Genomic DNA, 20,767 nt, shown 5'->3' on the forward strand with positions numbered 1-20,767 from the left:
GGACATTAGTAGTCTGGGGGTGAAGAGGCAAATGTATATTGGTTCTGTAGGAACAGAAAGATGTCAGCTTTGCTTACTTCAAAGAAAACATTATATAAATTGGCCTGTTGGTTTTTATAATTCCTGCACGTTTGTGTATTTTCACTAATAACCCATTTTTCACCTAATGTGTCTGATGTACATATATGTTTGTAGAAGATTATAATTTAGAGATGTTCCCTCATAAGGGACAGTATTATGAACATAGGAACTTGGAGATGTGCCCCAAAGGCGGGGGTTGGGAACACTGCATGGTTGTATGCAACAGTTCAGAGATCCTCTGCAGTTTGTTTTATTAAAGTTTTATTCCTTTCTCATTCACTGGTTTGCTCCACAGGTGACCCCAGCAATTACAGGCCTGTAAACCTGATTTCAGTACCGGGCAAACTGACTGAAACTATAGTTAAGAACAAAATTCTCAGTCACATAGATGAACATAATTTGTTGGGGAAGAGTCAGCATGGTTTTTGTAAAGGGAAATCATGCCTCACCAATCTACTAGAATTCTTTGAGGGGGTTAACAAGCATGTGGACAAGTGGGATCCAGTGTATATAGTGTATTTAGATTTTCAGAAAGCCTTTGACAAATTCCCTCACCAAAGGCTCTTAAGCAAAGTAAGCTGTCCTGGGATAAGAGGAAAGGTCCTCTCATGGATTGGTAACTGGTTAAAAGATAGAAAACAAAGGGTAGAAATAAATGGTCAGTTTTCAGAATGGAGAGAGGTAAATAGTGGTGTACCCCAGGGGTCTGTACTGGGTCCAGTCCTATTCAACATATTTATAAATGATCTGGAAAAAGGGGTAAACAGTGAGGTAGCAAAAGTTGCAGATGACACATAACTTCTCAAGATAGTTAAGTCCCAGGCAGACTGTGAAGAGCTACAAAAGGATCTCTCAAAACTGGGTGACTAGGTAACAAAATGGCAGATGAAATTCCATGTTGATAAATGCAAAGTAATGCACACTGGAAAACATAATTCCAATTATCAGGGGGGGTTTTACCCATGAAAGCTTATGCCCAAAGAAATCTGTTAGTCTTTAAGGTGCCACCAGACTCCTTGTTATAATCCCATACAATGATGGGGTCTAAATTAGCTGTTACCACTCGAGAAAGAGATCTTGGAGTCAGTGTGGATAGTTCTCTGAAAACATCCATTCAATGTGCAGCAGCAGTCAAAAAAGCCAACAGAATGTTGGGAATCATTAAGAAAGGGATAGATAGTAAAACAGAAAATATCATATTGCCTCTATATAAATCCATGATATGCCCACATCTTGAATACTGCATACAGATGTGATCGCCCCATCTCAAAAAAGATATATTGGAATTGGAAAAGGTTCAGAAAAGGACAACAAAAATGATTAGGGGTATGGAATGGCTGCCATATGAGGAGAGATTAATAAGACTGGGATTTTTCAGCTTGGAAAAAAGATGACTAAGGGAGAGATATGATTAAGGTCTATAAAATCATGAGTGGTGTGGAGAAAGTAAATAAGGAAGTGTTATTTACTCCTTCTCATAACACAAGAACTAGGGGTCACCAAATGAAATTAATAGGCAGCAGGTTTAAAACAAACAAAAGGAAGTATTTCTTCACACAACCCACAGTCAAACTGTGGAACTCCTTGCCAGATGATGTTGTGAAGACCAAGACTATAAAAGGCTTCAAAAAAGAACTAGATAAATTAACGGAGGATAGGTCCATCAATGTCTGTTAGCCAGGATGGGCAGGAATGGTGTCCCTAGCCTCTGTTTGCCAAAAGCTGGGAATGGGCGACAAGGAATGGATCACTTGATGATTACCTGTTCTGTTCATTCCCTCTGGGGCACCTGGCATTGGCCACTGTTGGAAGACAGGATACTGGGCTAGATGGACCTTTGGTCTGACCCAGTATGGCTGTTCTTATGTTCTTATTTAATGAACCCCAAGATCGTTACCTCTGATAACCTGAATCTTTCCAGCCAGGACTGTCACCATAGTTACAACAAAACTCCAAATGTGGAAAATGTTGCTTTTGGGTTATATTATAAAAGTTCAGTATAGTTCCAAGATTGAGGAAAGATGAAGGTATTATTAAAATTCATTGATCTAATGATGTGGCCCCTGGTGGGGGACAGGGGGGTCTCTGCCTGTTGCCCACGCCCCGAGCACCGACTCTGCAGCTCCCATTGGCTGGGAACTGCAGCCAATGGGAGCTGCGGGGGCAGTGCCAGCAGGCAGGGGCAGCGCTTGGGGCCTCCTGCCCCTCCCAGGGGCTTCAGGGACGTGCTGGCTGCTTCCTGGAGCAGCGCAGGGCCAGGGCAGGCAGGGAGTTGCCTGAGGTAAGTACCACCTGGCTGGAGCCCGCACCCCTCACCCCCTCCCATACCCCAACCCTCTGCCCCAGCCCTGAGCCCCCCACCCACACTCCCTCCCAGAGCCTTCACCCCTTCCTGCACCTCAACCCCCTGCCCCAGCCCGGTGAAAGTGAGTGAAGGTGGGAGAGAGCAAGCGACAGAGGGAGGGGGGATGGAGTGAGCGGGTCGGGGCCTCCGAGAAGGGGTGGGGCAAGGGTGTTTGGGGTTTGTGTGGTTAGACACAAGACCCTAGTCTTGACACTGGTCTCTACTATTTCTTTGATAATAATGTTTATTGAGAGTTCCTCTAAAACTAGACTGCCATTGGCTTCTGCCTTCTTGCCATGGGTACCGTGGGAAGAGAGCAGTTGACAGTGATTCAGAGAACTCAAAAATATTCAGGGTGAAATCCTGCCGCATTGAAATCAATGGGAGACATGCCATTTACTTCAGTGGGACCAGGATTATACACTAACAGTTTCCATTTTAAGGTCCATGATGTTGGTGCAAGTCATTTTGGATCCTGCAAACTCCGCATGTTAAGGTCAAACACAGAGTCACAGCAGCATATGTTAGCTCCTATTCTAGGCTGCTTTTATATGTTTCTGTGATGGCTAAGGCTTGGATTTTCACAGGAGCCTAAGGAAACTCAAGACTAAGTTCTCTGGGGAAGAGATCATCCTTTGTTCTGTGGTTGAACTGTGCATTGAACAGTGGGGTCCTGGTCTATGACTGAGGCTTCTGGGCAGTGCTGCAATACAAAGAAATAATAATAAGCCAACTCTCATTGCATTTCAATAGGATTTGACGTCCAAACTCCTTTAGGCTTCTGTGAAAATCCTAAGTATAGAGGATTAATTTTGTAATGGGGAGGAGGTTGTAGCTTCGGAGGCACAGGCTAACAAGTTGAGGAGCATTTGTTGTGCCTACAAAACGGATATTTATCCCTGTAAGAACAAGGCAGTCACACATGCAAATAGATCCTTATACAAGCAATTACCTATTTTTCACAAAGAAAGCTACATTTGGACAATTGTCAGCAAGAACAAGGGGGGCATACACACACTTCTCCAGTGCTTCCTTCTTTGAAAGTCTTGCTCATAAAGAACTCTTAATAGCTGTACTCAGTAGAACTCAAGCTGAATAGCTGCTGAAATATCTGGTTTGCCAGACTGCCTACAGATCCTGCACCATTTGAAAGCCAATTTATCTCTGAATGCATCAGGAGTCAGAAGAGCACCAGAGTTTTATGTGCTTCCCAGGAGAACTTCTGCAAGGGATATTGCAGCCACATCAATACACGAGTGGTTGGTATCACTGAGATGCCTCACAACCTAGTGCTGTCAGAAGGAAGCACTCCTGGGAATGTCATCTGTTTTGGAGGTTAAATCAAGAGAAAGCTGACTTCACTGGGTTGCACAGGCATAACTGGGAGCCCAGGGTTTGACCCATTGCTCCATCTGCTTCCAGAGGCTATGTAATATAAATCACATTGCTTTGTTTTCTCAGTGACACTGCCAGGTGTTGCATCATGGTGAGGTGAGATTTACCTTTCACCTCAGTACCTGAAATCCAAGTCAGGAGCATCTGGCTAATCTTTAGGCCACAACATGGGCAAGGTTGTCTACTTCACCTGAAGCAACATAACCAGGAAGAAAAATCAGAACTGTTGATTCTATCTTGTGAATTTCAAATACTGGAACAAAGAGGAAAATATCCCTGAATTTAAAAGATAGAAGAGGGCCTATAAAATGTTTGAAGAACCTCCCCTACTTTTCCCTCCATAGTGCACTCCCCAGGCATCTGATCAAGCCTGCCCTACTTCGGCTCAGCCTGGGTGTATGATAGGGAGAAGAGCTTTCACTTCATAGAATCATAGATTAGGGTTGGAAGAGACCTCAGGAGGTCATCTAGTCCAACCCCCTGCTCAAAGCAGGACCAACCCCAACTAAATCATCCCAGCCAGGGCTTTGTCAAGCCTGGCCTTAAAAACCTTTAAGGAAGGAGATTCCACCACTTCCCTAGGTAACCCATTCCAGTGCTTCACCACCCTCCTAGTGAAATAGTATTTTCCTAATATCCAACCTAAACCTCCCCCACTGCAACTTCAGACCATTGCTCCCTGTTCGTCATCTGCCACCACTGAGACCAGCCTTGCTCCATTCTCTTTGGAACCCTGCATCAGGTAGTTGAAGGCTGCTATCAAATCCCCCACTCACTCTTCTGTGCTGCAGACTAAGAAGCCCAGTTACCTCAGCCTTCCCATGCAGGACCTTCATTTTAAAAGTAAGTCTGACATGGCACAGCATTGAAGAGTAGTTTTGTCTTAAACATGCAGAGAGGGTTGTTGTAAAGGCTAAGGTCAATGTTAATAGTTAAGACCTGGTCTAAGGCTAGCACTGGGATTAGGTCTACCAATAGTGTTACAGCTAGGGCTGCTGTTAGGGTTACAGATGTAGGTACAGTTATTGCTAGACCTACCAACAGGGCCAGAGTTAAAGCTATAGTTAATGATGTTGGTAGGATCGCAGTTAGTGGTTGGGCCATAGTTACAGTTAGGTTGGGTTTATGTTGTCATTTTCACCCTTAATAAATTTGGGTGAAACATTTGGTATATTTCATGCAAAAGAAAATCAAGGCAGATGACCTAAGCTGCTTGCCAACAAGCTGCCACTGTGGAATATGCTGGCATTTTCAAAAAAATGGAGAGCAGCCTGGTAATCCATTAAAAAGCAGATGTGGGTGAATGGCCCATACCTTGGATCCAGGGTGCCTTGCATATATTTTCTAATGTGTGTCTGATATATTTTGAACTATACAGAATGTAAACATTGTCAGCCTGAGGAAAACTGGGCTACAATAGGCTCATTTATATGTACAGCAAATGGGGTCCATTTGCAAAATGGGCAGAACACCAGTGTGCCACTAAGAACTTGTCACCATTTCAAACTCACAACACAGACAGCGCCACCTTCTACCTCCCTCTGGCATCTTGAGTCACAGATTTGTCTCTCCTTAACTGGGTAATCTCATTATAGTGATAATTACAACAGACTTACGGTACTGCCCTTCAGAGTGTGTTGCCTTTGTTGTAACCACCAACCCAAAAACTGTTTTTGTCTCTTTATGACACTGCATAGAAAGAGTCTCTTACTGAATTAGTTCCAAGGCAATTCTGTTTGCTCAGTAACCTTACTAATGTACATTCCTACCTTCTTTCTTGCACCGGAGGAATTATTCCATATCAATCCCCCATTCCATTAACAGAAAAGATCTGCCATAATAAGTGTCCCTTATCAATCACACAGTTTTACTTATTGTAGTAGTTTGAGGGGGTCTTTTCTCTGGACACATGGATTCCCACAGATCTGAAGATGCTGAGGATAATTAGACACAGTCCAACACTCAATCATACATAATTCCTGAATACGGGTCACTTACATGTTAAGAAGCAATGATCTGGGCCTTAGAATTCAAATGCACACTTTGTTAATACCATAAGGATTTTGGAAGAATAGTTCACATGTAAATGAATGTCATATACTGGAAAAAGAGGACTAAAAGGGTTAATATTTACTAACAGGCACTAACCTGCTGATGACAAAGGTTCTGTAACGTGACCTCCTTAGCTCGTCATTTTACGTACTGGTTGTTGGTGTAACATGTGAGCTGCTGCTCTCCCATGAATGTGTACTGTTATTTCTATTACCTGAACAACTGAATCTCGTCTATCAACTACACTTTTTGGAACAAAAGTTTGTGAGTTCTGTTCTTGCCCCTTGTATGCAGGTTTCATTGACAAATGTGTGGCTTGCTTGTGTGCAGCCCCTGCTCATACAATACAATACATATTGTAGTTTACAATACATACTGTCTCCTTTAGATGATCATTTCAGAGCTATCAAAATGTCACAACAAACAAAATAGCAGTCTAAAGATGGCTTTTTAGAGGCATGTTCATAAAATGTCCATTTCACATAGTGCTGCAGGTGGCCGAGTCTGTTACCTTCAGTGCTGACTTTATCAACTTATTCCAATTCTTCTTCTCTCACATGGATAGCTGTTGTTTCTTCTTACCACAAGTATGAAAAAGCAAGAAGCATGCCACGGAGCAGAAGAGGGGCCCTGCTTGGTAATTATGTTTGAAGATTCATTGGTACCATACTGATTTCAATCCTCCTTCTCAGGGGAATACCCAACCGTTTAGTCTTATATTCCCCAAAGCACCTCCTATAAAGAAGAACACTGTTGTTTCCCTAACAGCTGCCTGTCTGCTCATAAATTAACTCTGAATCCTGTCTTCATCTAGTCTCTCAGTTATGTCTGTAAGGGCTAAGGAAAAGAGGAGAAATTTTACTGTTATTGTTTTGATTCTGTTCCTTATTTATACTGTCATTTGCTTGCCATACAACAGCACAACTCATGTAAGAGGTGAACAATACTGGGGCTTTAGTGATGAAGAGGGAAAAGTGCTCCAAACATTAATTTTTTGTTTCTCCTTTGAACACCGTATAAATAAGGAAGCTTACTAACTCAAGTGTAATTTGGTCCCAACCCTGAATATTTTTATTTATGATGTGTATTATATTAGCCTCAGGAGGCCCCAGCTGAATCATGACCCCATGGTATAGGCAGACAGCCCTGACCCTGGAGAGCTTACAACCTAGCCAGAACAGACAGTGTGTGGAAGGGGAAAACGGTGGCACAGTGAGGGGAAGTAGCTCACCCACTCACACAGCTGTCCAGGGGCTGAGCTGGGAACAGAACCTGTATTTGCTGACTCCCAGTCGAGCCAGCATGCCTCTGCATGGAGTTTGTGTACATAAAACTTCCATTGACTTTGACAGGAGTACGCAAGGAATGCAGAATTGGACCACTTGTCAATAACAACATCAGGCTCAGTCCTCAGCCCCATCTTCCTCCCAATCTTAAAATGGGGCCCCATCAACAGTGACTCTTACTGCAAGAGCACCAGACATTGCTGCACCTGGACTCCATTAGAGAGGGCTGTGCAGAGCTGTTAAAATCCATGGAACAAGAGAGAGTGACTGAGGGTAGAACAAGAGGGCCCTGGAAAAGGAGAGGAACTGCACTGTTCCGTATCAGCAACACCAGCCCCCAATTCCTGTTCCCTTTCTCAAAGACTTGGGGTAAGGGGTCATAGCAGCCTTATAGGGGACACTATGAGCAGATGGATCAGTCTCTCAACATGTAATACCTCTGCCCTTTTATTGAAGAGTCCAGTCCAGGAGCTGCAAAATGCAACGGTCCGTGAGACAACAATTAGTCCAAAATCTGTTCACTCCCCCAAAGGCTGGGATGACTCTATAGGGAATGCCACAAAAGTCACTCACATATATCCCAACTTAGACCCAGCTCTATCCCAAACACAGCAGCTCTTCATCCTGTGTGATCTGGTACAAATTAGCCTATCACACGTTCTCTCAGTATTTACAGGTACATCCATTTAGTCATGGAACACCACATGGCACATGTGATGTCACAAATCAAAAGTTAAAGTGGCAAAATGACATTTTTGGAGAAATGTTGAAACAATGGAAATTTGAAGAAAAATGAAACACTGCACCAACAATTTTTAAAATTGAAGTTTCTCATCTTTTGAAAAATTCTAAGAAACTTTCTCTGAAACATTTTTTGGATTAAATTTTTCCTTTGGAAAAACGTTGACCCGTTCAAGAAAGAAGATTTAGAAAACCCTAAACATTATGTGTTAAAGGAAAATTGGCTTTGAAGGTCATGATGCAAAACAGGCATCTCACAGCTATATGAGATGTGAGAAATTAATTTCCTACCAATGACATTAAATAAATACATAAATTCTTGGCTTTATACTGCTCCATCCCTTTTCAAAGTGTTTCCAGTTTGATTGCATGCTATACTGAGTTATTACTCAGTAATCATCAATTTTAGAGATTTATTTTAATGTCACAGGATGTACAGTAACAATATTCTGATTATAATTTCACCTTTGTTTTCTGTTGTCACACCGACAAGGGAAAATTATGGTTTAATTAAACTACAATTCAGTGATATAGGAGCAAGACAAGATGAGAGACTTTTTTATTCTTACTAAAGACACATTTTTTGATAGTTTAAATGAAAAAATTGTGATATATGATCCTTTTGAAAGCATACATGGCACAGAATCATAATTTTCAAAGACATGTAAACTATCAGGAAAGAGTTGCTTGAATCAGTGACCCCATTTTTCTTACTGCAAAATGATTTGACTGCCATACAGTATATGATGTAGACCAAGGAGCTATGGACTTCAAGAACTGGAAGGAAACGTAGCTCATTCACATTTTTATCATGCATTTTGGGTGTGATCCAACACCCAGGAAGAAATCCAGGAAGGCTAAAGGGATCTTTCCACTGGACCATGTAATTGTAGCTGCAAAAACAATACACAGCGAAGATTTGTTTGGCTAAACAACAGCAAATTCACATGAATGTTATTCACATCCTCTTTCATTTGCTTTCTGTGAACATTCATAAGAGCAATTTTTAGATGGAACTAGGCCCAGATCCTCAAAGGTATTTACACATGTAATGCCCATTGCAATCAATGGAGCTATATGTGTAAATACCTTTGAGGATCTGGGCCTGATTTATTGCAATCAATGAGAGGTAGGCACTTAAATACCTTTGTGGATATGGGCCTTAGTCCTTTAGCTGAAACTGTAGAGGCATTTGCTATCAGTTATGAAAGTTCAAGATTCAAACACCAAGATAGCTATATTCTTGCATTAATTTTGGATAACAAATACCATGGCAAATGTCAAAATCTGCTCCTGGATTGTTCACCAAATAGGGGTTAAGTTAATCAAATAAATTATTCACTGCAAATATTTTGCTTCATTGTGGTATAACAGTGGTAAACATCATTCAAAATGATTAGTTACTGGATACTGAATCTCCCCATTAAATTTATATAAAAGTGTGGCGTGTGAGAGCACCCTGCACTACTTATTCAAACACATCTCATCCTTAAGCCAAAACAATGACACTTTAGGCCAAAATTCTGGTCGCCATATGAAGGCTTTTGACTCAAATATTCTGCTTTTCCTATATGCACTGAACATCTTTTAATGTCAGTTGGGATGATGTGCTGTGCACTAATGAGTTGATCTAACATGCTGCACTAAAGATTTGATTGGGCCAAATCTTGTTCTTACTCAGGCAATGCTCTCATTGAAGTCAAGAACTGAGTAAATGCTTGTAACTATATTTACTTGACCTGTGGAAGACAAACTATAGGTCGCTGATATCAAATGAAGTTTTCATATGCAGGGGGAATGCAGAATTTAGAGTAGAGCATTGATATGCACATCTAAGGGAAGAATTTTCTCCAGACTGAACAATTCTATGTCTTGTTTAGTAATGACTTTCTTTAGAAGAAATATTGCTACACTGGAATCTATTTAACTGGAATGCTCAATTAACAGGAATGTGGTGATATACCAGAGAACAGATTCATTGCATCACATTATAACAACTCTACACAATGGATAAATGACCTATCAAAGCCCTATAAGTGGCGCAGCTGGTGTTGCCAGTCCACAGGAGTTTCTAGGTGTGAATTTATTCCTCTGACTTGCATCCTTAGAAAAGATTTCATCACAATGAATTGCAAGATGTAATTTATGTGTGATCTGAATGGTTGACAATCCTCGAAACCACAGTATTATTTGCTTCTGAGGAGACAAATGATTACTTTAAAAAAAGTCATACGATTTAGTAAATGTCTAAGTCACAATTTTCTTCTTGGACAGACAGACTTACTGCACATAACCCTCAGGATGATGGTCCATAGAACAGGACATGGTGACAGATGCAATGGAAAGCTCTATGAGAGGAAGCCTGGGCTCTCTTCCTGGCCTCTGCCACTGATATTGAGGATGTCATTTCACCTCTTTCTACCTCAGTTTCCCCATTTGTAAAATGAGGGACACAAGATTTATCTATCTTTGTAAAGCACTTTGAGAACTACACCTTAAATGTGCTACATAAATGCAAAGTATTTTTCAAGGTTAATCACTGCTCCACAGCTAAGGTGAACTTAAGTAAACTGATCTTCAATTTCTCCCTCTTTGACAGGATTTATAAATGTGATTACTATGTCTTTAGTTCCAGCATTCATTTATTTATGGCATCTATGGCCAGCTCATTAGCACACAGCAAGATGTTGTTCACCATCCAAGATCCATGCGCTGAGAAATGACCTCAGAATTCCTGCTTCTGAAGGCAGCGAAGGCCAGGTGTGACATAGACATAATGAGTTTGGCCTTGCAGAAAGAGGGTCAGAGTGCCAACGTGACTGCTCTGTGGAATTTCACAGCACTGTCATGGCAGGCAAGTCTGTAAAGCATTCTCTCATTATTTCAAACTCTCACTCCATAAAGTACTTTCAGATTCTTTGCAAGCTGTACAAAATAAATAAGACACGCTGAAGAACCGACTGGAACACGCTTCCTGGCTGAGCAATTCATGAGCAACATTAATGCATTTTTAGAACAAGACAGAGTGCTCTCCCTTGCTGTTCTGAGGGGGTCACAATAGAGTCAGAGAGAAGATTGGGGCAACTACCGTACAAGGGTACAAATAACAGACCTCAGAATAACAGTGCTCTTTCGCCACACACGGAGGCTCAAACGGAGTATCCAGCAGACAAATATGGTTTTGACATCCCAGCTCAGAATTAAGGCAGCATTGTCCAGAGGCAAACGAGAAGGAGCTTGGGAACAGGTTCAGACTCTGCTCTCCAGAGAGTTGGGGGTCTGCTTTCTTGCTGATGAGGATGTCAGTAACCAGGCAGGTGGGGAGTGGACTGGGGAGGAACCTCCAGAGGCAGCCATTGGATTCAGGTTGAAAGAGAGGCAGAATATCTGATCTTCAAGTTGCTGACTTTTGAGACCAACTGACTCTGGGATGATAATGTAGTCCCAGTGTTGATGAGTCAGTGAGCAGAGTGCAGGTGAGGCAGACAAAGGTGCATGGCAAATGCACATATTGCACACATGTGGTACATATTCTATACTGATAAAGTCTGTAATTCACAATCTGGTGTTTCTGCATCTCCCTACAAGCATTTAATAGCAGACACTGTAATAAGATATCAGATCACTAAGATTTCATTCTGGTTACTAAACACACTATAGTACAATTACAATTATACTATGGAGTACTATCATAGATAATTGTTAGGGAGCTTATTTCTTTACCCACTTACTTCCCTGGTCCTTGTCGCATGAACAGAGAGCAACAATACCCAAAGTCCAAAGGTGCAAACAATCTGATGTTTATTGGGGTGAACTTTTCAAACTGTCAGAGTAAAAAAAGGCCCTTACACCAGCAAACAGTAATTTTAATTCTTTCTTTTATACCTCTATAACTAGCTAAGTAATAAAAATACACCTAAATTCTTAAAGTATAGGCCTTTACAAACAGGCCTAAATATCTATATCCTAACAATAATCAACACTAAACTACAGTTGACAGGAGTAAATCAAAGTACATTTTGTGTTACTGCTGCTTTTTTAGATTCAGTCATTCAAAAGGGGTCTTCCAATCACGAATACAAATAAATTAGGTCCTAATCTGTATGTGTGTATTTTTATCTCTCATCTATCTATGTAGCATAGTCTGTATGGAAAAAAATTACATCTTTAGTTTCTGGACACTAACCCTGTGAATTTGACTTGCCTTGAAAACACTGCTGTCACTAAACTTTTTTTAAATGGGATATTGATTTTTTTCTACTTCACTCTCTAGCGATCAATATTCTAAATAGATGCACAATAGACTGGCAGAGGCATAGAGAGTACCTGCACACTAACCCAATGGACATGATGATCCAGCAATCAAGGTCAAATCACAAAGCAAGATTAAAAGCTGGACTGAGAGGAACGGCAGAGCAGAGCAAGGAGAAGAGAGAACTGTAAGCAAGGCAGTAAAAAAAAAAAAATCAACGACGACAAACTGGAGGAAAAAGAGGAAAACACAATCCTGCAGAAATTGTGTTTTAAAGGGGCCACAGGCTGTAATGGGTTGCAAGCATAAATTCCAGTGCACCTAAGCTGCAGTACCTTGTTACAATGTAAAATATTAGACAATGGAAATTCAGTGATGTAGTGAGAGAAAGACAGTTCGAAGCTGAACTCTATTCCAAACACATTTAACCTCCTCATACCTCATTACCAGAAGGATATTAAATTGCAGAGAGTGCACAGAACAGCCACAAAAATTATGAATGAGCTGGAAGTGATTATTTGTAAGGAAAAAATTAAAAAGCTATGTATGTACATATAAAAGCAAAACAAAATATAGATCTATCCAGTAGCCCATATATGCACACTTGCTTCCATTTTAGAAACATGGTGTCTTGTTGATAAAATAATTCTGTAACTGCACCAGGAGCCTTGGCTCATCAGTGCATAGTTGAGACTCAGTTCTTCACTTCAACTCCATTCTGTGCTTTCTTTCAACAACTGTTTTACACTAGTTAAAATGCGCTTCTGTCAGCCTCTCACCCACTCTGGACAACTTAAGTCTTCAACCCAGGGTATGGGACGGCATAACATGAGAATGTGGGGGAAGGAGGAGAAAGAGAGAACAGAGGGTTTTCCATGCTCCTGTGCTAATTTTTAACACCCTCTCCCCCATAACTACAAGCAAATCTGTTTCTTGCGCAAAAGAATAATGACTCACCACTTCTGTTATTTAAACAAATGGAAAAAACTCCATCTGGTGCTGGGTGTTAGGAGCCAAATTGTATTTGTCTTAACCCAAAGGTCCATTTGTTAATAATAAAAGTCCTTGAGCTACAAAAAGGAAGTGGAGTCAATATCAGTGATCAGCCTACAACCAAACTTCCAGCTTGGGAATGTGATTCACCCCTCCACTATGGCAGGTGTGGAAAAGGTGGATAAATCAATCCAAAAAAGGAGAGAGTTGGCAACATTCTGAAGAGAGAGAAGCTGGAGCTGAAAAGCATCTTAAAAGGGACCTGCTGCAAGTACTTAAAGCTGTTGCCATTATCATCTCTTCAAAATATGGAGGTATGGTAGTACAGATTTATTCCCTGCTCCTGCCCCTGCCCCTTCAGGCAACTGGGCTCCAGCTTCTTTTTATGTAAGAGGCCACTGGCAATGGGAAATCTTAGGAGGCATGCAATGCACGGTTAATGAAGGCAAGAGAGATTTGGAGAGGGAACAAAGGAAGGCAAGAAAAATGGAGTGGAAGAGAGGCAGAGTGACAGAAGGCTTAGAGCAGGTAGACTAAAAGGTTAGAGAAACATCTTTTGAGTCACAACCCGAGAGGATGTTACAGAATGGTAAAATTCATGCATCCACCACCCCCTTCCTATTCATTTCTCAGCAAGACCCCATGCAAACCCTCTCTCTCTCTCTATGGTAGCTGTGATTCTGTCCTTGCAAAGCCATACACATCCTCCCCTTTCACTCTCCATCAGATATAAATCGTATCTGTATACTGGTCCCAGAAGGTGTAATTTCCAACTGGAGGAGACATATCCACATTAGCTCTTATCGAGCTAGTGAACTAAAAATGGAAGTGTAGCCAGCTCTAGTGTAGCTATATCCTTAGTGTTAGAGCACAGGTATCATTTCAGCACCTTTCCTGCAAGATGTAATGACTTGTTTGCTTATTCTCCATCTCCGCTTCATACCCAAACACACATAAAAAGCTTTGTCAGTTAAACCAATCCAATTCAAGGAGCTTATGAAGCTCCATAAAACAAACACTCTACATCTAATTTCCTTATAGCAGTATTTCACATATTTTCTAAAACAGAAACAAAGGAAATTCCCAGATTAACCCCTCTCCCCACAAGGAACCATAGCTGAAACAACACTGTGGTCACAGAGACGCCTCAATGAACTGAAAACAAAATTATAATTGTGTAATGGAATTAGTTGGGTTTTTTTAAGGGCAAAAATTTTTGAAAGCAAAACATTTGCAAATTAAGTTTCTGCACATTAACTGTAATATTGTACTAATGCCCATTTTCTTCCTATTACTTACTACCTAGAGCAGCCCCTTCATTTCCAACTACCAGACATTATATAAGTTTCCAGTATTAAAAGGCAACTCTTTCTTCTTTTACTATATAAATAAACTTAAGAACCGCTTTCTACCCATCTCAGGCCAACCACCACACCTATCCCATTTGTCCCAAATACGTGTGTATGTATAGAACAGAAAAAAACACCTTCTCCTAACTGTCTCATAGACTTATAGACTTTAAGACCAGAATGGACCATCATGATCATCTCCTCTGACCTGCACATTGCAGGCCAGGGAACATCACCCACCCACTCCTGTAATAGACAAATATTCCTCTGTAGAGCAAAAACCAAAATGTACTGCCTCCCCAGTGAGAAACTGCCAACTCCTCAATAATAATAAAAAAGAAAACACAAGAGGAGTTATTAGTACTTACCAATGAGAAGAAAAGAAGATACAAGTGCCAGAAGTAGTTGCAAAGTAGCCACATATAAAACAAAGCAAATATTCTCTGCTAAATGTAACAGGCCAGCCCCCACAAAAGGTATGCTAAGAGGAAATATCTTATTAGAGGGGCAAGCCTCACAGACAAGCTAGGAAGTTAACATGAAAGGTACCCTTGAAGGACAGGCTGTTCCAGCATATTATAACCAACTACTATATCACACCCCACTGTATGTATCTTTCTAATTTGTAAGATCTCCATAAACAGGCCTCAGATGCACTCTTGCCCAATCTGCTCTATAAAAATTGGGTGCAGATGCTGAAATAGGCTAAGATAATTCTTGTAGAACATAATATGATGATGTGAAAAGCTTCTAAAGTTGTTGCAATACTTATACCACACAAGTATTCTGACTAGAACTATTACCACTCTAATTGAGACCAGTAGGATCAGTACTGGAATCATTATTCATGTTATTGAATAGAATTGAATGCTATAGAATTAAAATTCTAATTTTCCTAGCTTTCAAATATATAGGTCACTGGGTAGCAGGCCCACTGAGGAGCTCAGGCCTGGCTAGGAAATTTAGAATTTTAATTCTATAGCACTAGAATAAATATCTATCACAGGCTCAGCTAACGAGAATGAGCCAACGCAGATCCACCCAAGGGACCATTACAGTTTCTAGGAATCACCAGAACACTGAGAATCATAGAATCATAGAATATCAGGGTTGGAAGGGACCTCAGGAGGTCATCTAGTCCAACCCCCTGCTCAAAGCAAGACCAATCCCCAATTAAATCATCCCAGCCAGGGCTTTGTCAAGCCTGACCTTAAAAACTTCTAACGAAGGAGATTCCACCACCTCCCTAGGTAACACATTCCAGTGTTTCACTACCCTCTTGGTGAAAAAGTTTTTGCTAATATCCAACCTAAACCTCCCCCACTGCAACTCGAGACCATTACTCCTTGTCCTGTCCTCTTCTACCACTGAGAATAGTCTAGAACCATCCTCTCTGGAACCACCTCTCAGGTAGTTGAAAGCAGCTATCAAATCCCCCCTCATTCTTCTCTTCCGTAGACTAAACATTCCCAGTTCCCTCAGCCTCTCCTCATAAGTCATGTGTTCCAGACCCCTAATCATTTTTGTTGCCCTTCGCTGGACTCTCTCCAATTTATCCACATCCTTCTTGTAGTGTGGGGCCCAAAACTGGACACAGTACTCCAGATGAGGCCTCACCAATGTCGAACAGAGGGGAACGATCACGTCCCTCGATCTGCTCGCTATGCCCCTACTTATACATCCCAAAATGCCATTGGCCTTCTTGGCAACAAGGGCACACTGCTAACTCATATCCAGCTTCTCGTCCACTGTCACCCCTTGGTCCTTTTCCGCAGAACTGCTGCCTAGCCATTCGGTCCCTAGTCTGTAGCGGTGCATTGGGTTCTTCCGTCCTAAGTGCAGGACCCTGCACTTATCCTTATTGAACCTCATCAGATTTCTTTTGGCCCAATCCTCCAATTTGTCTAGGTCCCTCTGTATCCTATCCCTGCCCTCCAGCGTATCTACCACTCCTCCCAGTTTAGTATCATCCGCAAATTTGCTGAGGGTGCAATCCACACCATCCTCCAGATCATTTATGAAGATATTGAACAAAACCGGCCCCAGGACCGACCCCTGGGGCACTCCACTTGACACCGGCTGCCAACTAGACATGGAGCCATTGATCACTACCCGCTGAGCCTGACAATCTAGCCAACTTTCTACCCACCTTATAGTGCATTCATCCAGCCCATACTTCTTTAACTTGCTGACAAGAATACTGTGGGAGACCGTGTCAAAAGCTTTGCTAAAGTCAAGAAACAATACATCCACTGCTTTCCCTTCATCCACAGAACCAGTAATCTCATCATAGAAGGCGATTAGATTAGTCAGGCATGACCTTCCCTTGGTGAATCCATGCTGACTGTTCCTGATCACTTTCCTCTCATGTAAGTGCTTCAGGATTGATTCTTTGAGGACCTGCTCCATGATTTTTCTGGGGACTGAGGTGAGGCTGACTGGCCTGTAGTTCCCAGGATCCTCCTTCTTCCCTTTTTTAAAGATTGGCACTACATTAGCCTTTTTCCAGTCATCTGGGACTTCCCCCGTTCGCCACGAGTTTTCAAAGATAATGGCCAGTGGCTCTGCAATCACAGCCGCCAATTCCCTTAGCACTCTCGGATGCAACTCGTCCGGCCCCATGGACTTGTGCAGTCCAGCTTTTCTAAATAGTCCCTAACCACCTCTTTCTCCTCTGAGGGCTGGCCATCTACTCCCCATGCTGTGACGCCCAGCGCAGCAGTCTGGGAGCTGACCTTGTTCGTGAAGACAGAGGCAAAAAAAGCATTGAGTACATTAGCTTTTTCCACATCCTCTGTCACTAGGTTGCCTCCCTCATTCAGTAAGGGGCCCACTCTTTCCTTGGCTTTCTTCTTGTTGCCAACATACCTGAAGAAACCCTTCTTGTTACTCTTGACATCTCTTGCTAGCTGCAGCTCCAGGTGCGATTTGGCCCTCCTGATTTCATTCCTACATGCCCGAGCAATATTTTTATACTCTTCCCTGGTCATATGTCCAACCTTCCACTTCTTGTAAGCTTCTTTTTTATGTTTAAGATCCGCTAGGATTTCACCGTTAAGCCAAGCTGGTCGCCTGCCATATTTACTATTCTTTCGACTCATCGGGATGGTTTGTCCCTGTAACCTCAACAGGGATTCCTTGAAATACAGCTCGCTCTCCTGGACTCCTTTCCCTTAATGTTAGTCCCCCAGGGGATCCTACCCATCCGTTCCCTGAGGGAGTCGAAGTCTGCTTTCCTGAAGTCCAGGGTCCGTATCCTGCTGCTTACCTTTCTTCCCTGCGTCAGGATCCTGAACTCGACCAACTCATGGTCACTGCCTCCCAGATTCCCATCCACTTTTGCTTCCCCCACTAATTCTTCCCGGTTTGTGAGCAGCAGGTCAAGAAAAGCTCCCCCCCAGTTGGCTCCTCTAGCACTTGCACCAGGAAATTGTCCCCTACGCTTTCCAAAAACTTCCTGGATTGTCTATGCACCGCTGTATTGCTCTCCCAGCAGATATCAGGAAAATTAAAGTCACCCATGAGAACCAGGGCGTGCGATCTAGTAGCTTCTGCGAGTTGCCGGAAGAAAGCCTCATCCACCTCATCCCCCTGGTCCGGTGGTCTATAGCAGACTCCCACCACTACATCACTCTTGTTGCTCACACTTCTAAACCTAATCCATAGACACTCAGGTTTTTCTGAAGTTTCGTACCGGAGCTCTGAGCATTCATACTGCTCCCTTACATATAGTGCTACTCCCCCACCTTTTCTGCCCTGCCTGTCCTTCCTGAACAGTTTATAACCATCCATGACAGTACTCCAGTCATGTGAGTTATCCCACCAAGTCTCTGTTATTCCAATCACGTCATAATTCCTTGACATCACCAGGACCTCCAGTTCTCCCTGCTTGTTTCCAAGGCTTTGTGCATTCGTATATAAGCACTTGAGATAACCTGCTGATCGCCCCTCATTCTCAGTATGAGGCAGGAGCCCTCCCCTCACAGACGTTCCTGCCTGTGTTTCCTCCCGGTATCCCGCTTTCCCACTTACCTCAGGGCTTTGGTCTCCTTCCCCCGGTGAACCTAGTTTAAAGCCTTCCTCATTAGGTTAGCCAGCCTGCTCGCAAAGATGCTCTTCCCTCTCTTCGTAAGGTGGATCCCGTCTCTGCCCAGCACTCCTCCTTCATGGAACACCATCCCATGGTCAAAGAATCCAAAGCCTTCTCTCCGACACCACCTGCGTAGCCATTCATGGACTTCCACGATTCGACGGTCCCTACCCAGGCCTTTTCCTTCCACGGGGAGGATGGACGAGAACACCACTTGCGCCTCAAACTCCTTTATCCTTCTTCCCAGAGCCACGTAGTCCGCAGTGATCCGCTCAAGGTCATTCTTGGCAGTATCATTGGTGCCCACGTGGAGAAGCAGGAAGGGGTAGCGATCCGAGGGCTTGATGAGTCTCAGAAGTTGAGTCAGTGTTCTCTTTTCTTAGTCTTGTTGCATATGCTTGCCACAGAAGAAGGGTGGTGCAGGACCAGCCTTCAATGTTCTGTTCCACTGGATCATCTTGCCACATGGGTAATCCTCCTGTAGTTGGCTAAGCCAGTTTCAGGGCAGCTTTGCACTGGCAGAATCGTGTCAAGCTTCCCAAACAAGGAGAGAGCTTGTTTCCACCTCCTGTTCATCTATTCCTTCACATAGAAACCTTACTTTGGTAAGTCAAGGGAGAAGAATCGGGCCCTTACTTTGTACTCTTAAATTTAATTTTTTAAAATATGCTAGTTTCTTCTCTAAATGTTGTCAAGAGTTATCACATTATGACAATTACAGTTTCCAGTTTACATGCATTTGATCTCATATCTCTCATGTAAAACCACAGAGAGCAAAGAACATCCAACCACAGAAGTGATATTTTTAAAATATATATTAGCTCAGTTCAAATGCAGAAGTAAGAAAAGTTAATTTAAAATGCTTGTATGGGGGGACAAGAACACTAATTAAACATCCAGAACTCAATCACAAACTTGTACCTTCAAAATAAGCAAGAGAGATTTAATTTCATAGTGAAAGCTTTAAAGCATTCAGCACTTCCAAATGACATTTCACTAAGAAAGTTTAAAAAGATTCAGTAGTAAAAGATTTTGTTGAATGTCAGGTAAATGTGATTGCATTAAAAATAGCCAATGGTGGTACCTTATGTGGAGAAAACAACCCAGCCAAATGTGATGTATGTTTAAAAAAAAAGTAAAGGAGGACTTGTGGCACCTTAGAGACTAACAAATTTATTTGAGCATAAGCTTTCGTGAGCATAACAAATTTATTTGAGCATAAGCTTTTTTTTTATATATATATACACAGAGAACATGAAACAATAGGTGTTACCATACCTGATCACTCTCGTCACAGTGTGTATGGTAACACCCATTGTTTCATGTTCTCTGTGTATATAAATCTCCCCACTGTATTTTCCACTGCATGCATCCGATGAAGTGAGCTGTAGCTCATGAAAGCTTATGCTCAAATAAATTTGTTAGTCTCTAAGACGCCACAAGTACTCCTTTTCTTTTTGCGGATACAGACTAACACGGCTGCTATTCTGAAACCTAAAAAAATAGTGCGGACCAGGCTCTTTTTACAGAAAAATCTCTCTTCTCAGAAGTGAGAGGTCACCATGTTATTTATGCAAGAGCATTCTTTTAATCTTACCTACTGCTTCCTATAGTTTTTATGAACATTCAAAAAAACTGTTATTAACTGTAGAAAGTCAGAGTTACGAACACCAGAGTTATGAACTGTCCAGTCAACCATAGACCTCATTTGGACCCGGAAGTACGCAATCAGCTAGCAGCAAAGACAGGCAAAAACAAAACAAAACAAAAATGCAAATACAATATAGAACTGTGTTGAAAAACTTTAAATCCTAAAAAATGGCAACCCAGCCACCCAATATTTCAACTTTAAACCAACAACTTAAATGGAAAACCAAACATTTTCTACAGAAAATTTTGAATTAAAAAAAATCTGTGAAAAATAGTGGTAGAAAAAAATCATTTCCCAGCTAGCTCTAGGAAAAACCCATTGAATAGTCTGTTGCATTTCCAACAGATTCTACGTAATAAAACCAAAGAAGTAATAAGCAGTTAACACCTATACAAGGTAGTGCCTTGTTGGCTCTTTGGAGCCATTGCCCATGTGGAAGGAGTTGCAAGAGGAAGGCCTGCTTTTATCTGCACATCTAGGTGCACCAGGATAGCAACAATGTCAAGGTGCAACAGTACAGGACAGCAGCCCTC

The 20,767-nt window shown here is 42.0% G+C and overlaps 1 long non-coding RNA gene across 1 annotated transcript in view; it reads right to left on the bottom strand.

Annotated features, from left to right (window-relative positions):
- LOC141990402 (uncharacterized) overlaps positions 1 to 20,767 on the bottom strand; it is a 358,211-nt gene that overhangs the window by 336,430 nt on the left and 1,014 nt on the right. The gene's annotated exons all lie outside the window — the stretch shown is intronic.

Source organism: Natator depressus, chromosome 7 (assembly GCF_965152275.1).
Source record: "Natator depressus isolate rNatDep1 chromosome 7, rNatDep2.hap1, whole genome shotgun sequence".
NCBI lineage: Eukaryota > Metazoa > Chordata > Testudines > Cheloniidae > Natator > Natator depressus.